At 44.1% G+C, this 4823-nt stretch overlaps 1 pseudogene; it reads right to left on the reverse strand.

The window, feature by feature from the left end:
* Positions 1-1180: 1180 nt before the first annotated feature.
* On the reverse strand, positions 1181-2443 carry LOC119333687 (annotated as a pseudogene).
* Between the last annotated feature and the right edge of the window lie 2380 nt (positions 2444-4823).

The following is a 4823-nucleotide window of genomic DNA, read 5'->3' on the forward strand; positions in this document are numbered from 1 at the left end:
GGCAGCCCGCAGAGCTCACGTCTGTTCTGGCCACCTTGGCTCAGAACCAGCAGAGCCACAATGAGTTGCTTCTGAAGATGCAGCAGGACCAGGCACAGGAGCGGGCAGAGCAGGTACGATAGCGTGCTGCAGTTGAGCAGAGAGTGATACCGCTTCAGCAGCAGGTCTCTCAGGAGCGCGCTCAGTCTGAGGAGTGCATGATGGGCATGGTCAAGCGGATTGTGCAACGACAGGACGCTCAGATGGCAGCCATGCAGCAGAGTGTGCAGGCTATCTTTGGCATTCTGTCTCAGCTTCTCACTCAGCCTAACACAACTCTTTCAGGTCTACCAGGAGCTCCACAAGCAACATTCCAGGGCAATCCTCCTGTAGTACCAGCTGCCGTATCTTCTATGCCTTTCTCTGGAGTGTCACTTTCTACTCTATTTGGGTCAGCTGTTAGATTCTGAAGCGTGTGTAGAGGAAATTCTTGCATGTGTTCAACGAAAAGTGACACGGGAAATGAATGAAAGCCTCTTGAAGCCATTTACAGATGAAGAGATTTGGGATGCAGTATAGGTGATCTAAAAGCTCCTGGAGCCGATGGTTTCCCTGGTATTTTTTATAAACGGTTCTGGTATTTAATTGGAGACCGCGTGGAGCAAGAAGTGAGGGCGGTTTTGAATGGGGATGATATGCCACAAGGGTGGAATGACACAATTATTGTCCTCATTCCAAAGGTAAGAAATCCTTCAAATTTAAAGATCTCAGACCTATCAGCTTATGTACTGTTTTATATAAAATTGTTTCTAAAGTACTAGCTAATAGGCTGAAAGGTCTGCTGCCACATATTATTTCCCGTTCCCAAAGTGCTTTTGTGCCAGGTCGTCTTATTACAAATAATGTTTTATTAGCCTATGAGCTTATCCATTACTTAAATTCCAAGAGGAGGGGGCATCATGGGGTGGCTACAATAAAGTTAGACATGAGTAAGGCATACGATAGGGTGGAATGGAGTTTCCTACAAAATATGATGCAGAAATTGGGTTTTAATGATCAATGGATATCTTTAATTATGAAATGTGTCTGTACTGTAACCTATCGTATTAAGGGGAAAAGTCGAGAGACTATCAAGCAACCATCTGGTCATGAGAAGATTTTACCGTGTGTTTTGTGTTTATTATGTCAGGATATGAAGATGCTGTTATTGTCTCACAATAAGGGAAATAATATCACTCAAACTATCTGACAATGATCCATTCAGCTGTTGATCACCAAAAGTTCACCATTTCTGTCTGATCAAAATAGCACCCTGTTGGTCCATCGTCAGGGAGAAGAGCTAGCATGACTGGCCCTCTTGCACCTTGTTCAGGAGTCAATAGCCCTAGATTCCAGCAGATGTCAGTCTTGACAAAGCCAGGTCTAACGCAATTGATGCGCATCTCTGGATACCTCGTTGCCATGACCCTGGTGTACAGATTGATGATCATTTTCGATACATTGTATGTTGGCAGCATGATGGGCCACCCGGCCTGTTCAAGCCGCCTGTTCTTCAGGTCCTCCAAGAATGTGTTCAACACTGCTTCTATTCGGTCCTCATCCTAGAGGTTGATGTCGCACAAATCATTTCGAAGCTTCTCGTTTGGCATTCTTTGGTAACAAAATCAATTACATGTGCTACGGTAAGTGTTGCTAGTATCTATATCTTCTTAGTTTTTGTGGAAATGCAGGAATTTTAGTGGTGAAAAAAATAGATATAGACGATGCACCTTCAGCTCCAATGCAAGGGAGGAGGCATTAACAATCCTTGCACCTGATGTAGATAGCTTCAAAAGTGGCAGAAGAGCCTCTGTTACCCATTTGCATCCATAGTAATTGGTATTGAGACAGTTTAATGCCTCGTCATAGGAATTCTGGAATACGTCTTTAAGAAGATTAGCAGCCCTGCCAGATGTCTGAAACACAAATATTAACCGGTGAGTGAAGCACATACCATTGGTTGTACCGACGACATGCTATTCGTAACCATACCCAAAAGAAGAAGAAGAAAAGTACATGCATTCTTGATACTAGTGAAAAAGCCAGCTTTCTGAACCCAAATTGAACAACTCAAATAGATAAGCAGCTGAAAGCTACAGAACAAGAAGAGCTTTCAATGTGTATTCCATTGGAAGGGTATCAAGCTAGATGTAGAAAACTTTGTTAAGCAATGTTAAATTTGCCAACAATCTAAGCATGAGAACATCATCCTGGTGGATTGCTACAGCCCTTACCTATCCCTCAGGGTGCCTGGCAAGACCTATCTATGGATTTTGTCGAGGGACTGCCTGTGTCTGAATCCAGCAATGTTATTTTGGTAGTGGTGGATAGACTTACCAAGTACAATCATTTCATTCCTCTGAAACATCCATTCACAGCTCCTGGGGTAGCTAGATTGTTTCTGGATCAGGTGGTGAAACTCCATGGCCTACCAAAATCTGTAGTTTCAGACAGAGATAAAATCTTTACAAGCAATTTTTGGACCAGTCTGTTTTCTCTGATGGGCACCAAACTGCTGAAGAGTACTTCCTACCATCCACAAACAGATGGCCAGACAGAGCGTGCCAATCAATGTATCTTAGATGTGATGTTCATGAATCTCCTAAACAATGGAAAGCATGGCTGCCCTTGACTGAATTGTGGTATAATTCTACTTTTCATACTTCATTAGGGTGTTCACCATTTAAGGCACTTTATGGGTATGCAGCAGAATTGGGTATGGGCATTTCACTGACAGAACAAGAGAACAATGTAGCAATGGACTTCCTGCAAGACAGGGAAGCTCAGTTGGCAGCACTTAAGCAACATTTGGCAACAACACATAATAGAATGAAAATTCAAGCAGACAAGAGCAGAACCGACAGGCAATTTCAAATTGGGGAACAAGTTCTTCTGGAACTTCAACCATATGCTCAACATTCAGTGGTGAATAGGCCATACCCCAAGTTAGCCTATAAGTTCTATGGACCATATACAGTGACTGACAAAATTGGTGTGGCCGCTTACAAATTGGCTTTGCCTAAAGAAAGTCATATACATCCAGTTTTTCATGTGTCACAACTCAAGCCATTCACCCCTAACTATACTCCTGTATTTTCTGAACTCCCTAAGCTCATTGATCTCAGTGTTCATGACTTGGCACCAGAATCAATTATTGACAGGCGCCTAGTGAAGAAAGGTGGAAGAGCCATTCCACAGGTGCTTGATCAAGTGGTTGGGCATCCCGGCGGCCTCTGCAACATGGGAAGATCTCTATGTTCTCCGGAAAAGATTTCTTGATGCCATTGCTTGGGGTCAAGCAATATCTGAAGTGGGGGGTGTGAAGCCTGTTGATGAAGCAACATCCACAGCGACGACTTCTTCTGAAGACAAGGCGGGAAAAAAGTAAACCGTGTCCGATAGGTATGTGTGTGTGAAAGCACAAGTGCTCCCTAGGTGGTTTTGGTAATTAATGTCAACATATCTCTTGTTGGACTAACACTTTTATCTAGTATGTTTCAGATGAGTTCAACAATGGAGTGGCATGGACTAAAGGATGTGGGAACTCCTTCAAGATGCTAAGGACAAAGGATTGGCTCAAGCACAAAAGCTCAAGACCCTTCATTTTATATTTTAGTGATCCAAGATCACATTGAGTCTATAGGAAAATCCAATACTATCAAGGAGGGATGAGGTGTTGCTTAATGAGCCTCTTGCTTCATGTGCTTAGTGATATGCTCCAAAACCCTCAACTACTTTCCCACTTCCACTCATATGACCTAAACCTAAAGTCAAACTCGGCCCTACCGATTCTTTCTATCTGGCGCCACCGAGTTCAAATGTCATAGCCACTGCCACAAACCCTAGGCAAATCGGTTTCACCGATAGGGATCTCGGTCTCACCGAGATGGGATTCTAATCTCTTTGTGTATGTCCATTACCAAAATCGGTCTCACCGAGTTTGTGCAATCGGTACTACCGAGATTACAATGCAAACTTTCTAGTTAGCTTATTACCAAAATCGGTCTCACCGAGTTTGAGTAATCGGTCTCACCGAGTTTGCCTAACCAACTCTCTGGTTAGCTAATTACCAAAATCGGTCTCGACGAGTTTGTGTAATCGGTCTCACCGAGATTACGTTATGCCCTAACCCTAACCATATCGGTCCTGCCGAGATGCATGTCAGTCCCACCGAAAACCCTAACGGTCACTAGGTTTACTAAATCGGTCCGACCGAGTTTGTTGATTCGGTCCCACCAAGATTGGTAAATTGTGTGTAACGGTTAGATTTTGTGTGGATGCTATATATACCCCTCCACCTCCTCTTCATTCATGGAGAGAGCCATCAGAACGAACCTACACTTCCAACTTACCAGTTCTAAGAGAGAACCACCTACTCATGTGCTGAGGCCAAGATATTCCACTCCAACCACATGAATCTTGATCTCTAGCCTTCCCAAGTTGCTTTCCACTCAAATCCTCTTTCCACCAAATCCAAATCCTGTGAGAGAGAGTTGAGTGTTGGGGAGACTATCATTTGAAGCACAAGAGCAAGGAGTTCATCATCAACACACCATTTGTTACTTCTTGGAGAGTGGTGTCTCCTAGATTGGCTAGGTGTCACTTGGGAGCCTCCGACAAGATTGTGGAGTTGAACCAAGGAGTTTGTAAGGGCAAGGAGATCGCCTACTTCGTGAAGATCTACCGCTAGTGAGGCAAGTCCTTCGTGGGCGACGGCCATGGTGGGATAGATAAGGTTGCTTCTTCGTGGACCCTTCGTGGGTGGAGCCCTCCGTGGACTCGCGCAACCATTACCCTTCATGGGT

Source organism: Triticum dicoccoides, chromosome 7A, assembly GCF_002162155.2.
Source record: "Triticum dicoccoides isolate Atlit2015 ecotype Zavitan chromosome 7A, WEW_v2.0, whole genome shotgun sequence".
NCBI lineage: Eukaryota > Viridiplantae > Streptophyta > Magnoliopsida > Poales > Poaceae > Triticum > Triticum dicoccoides.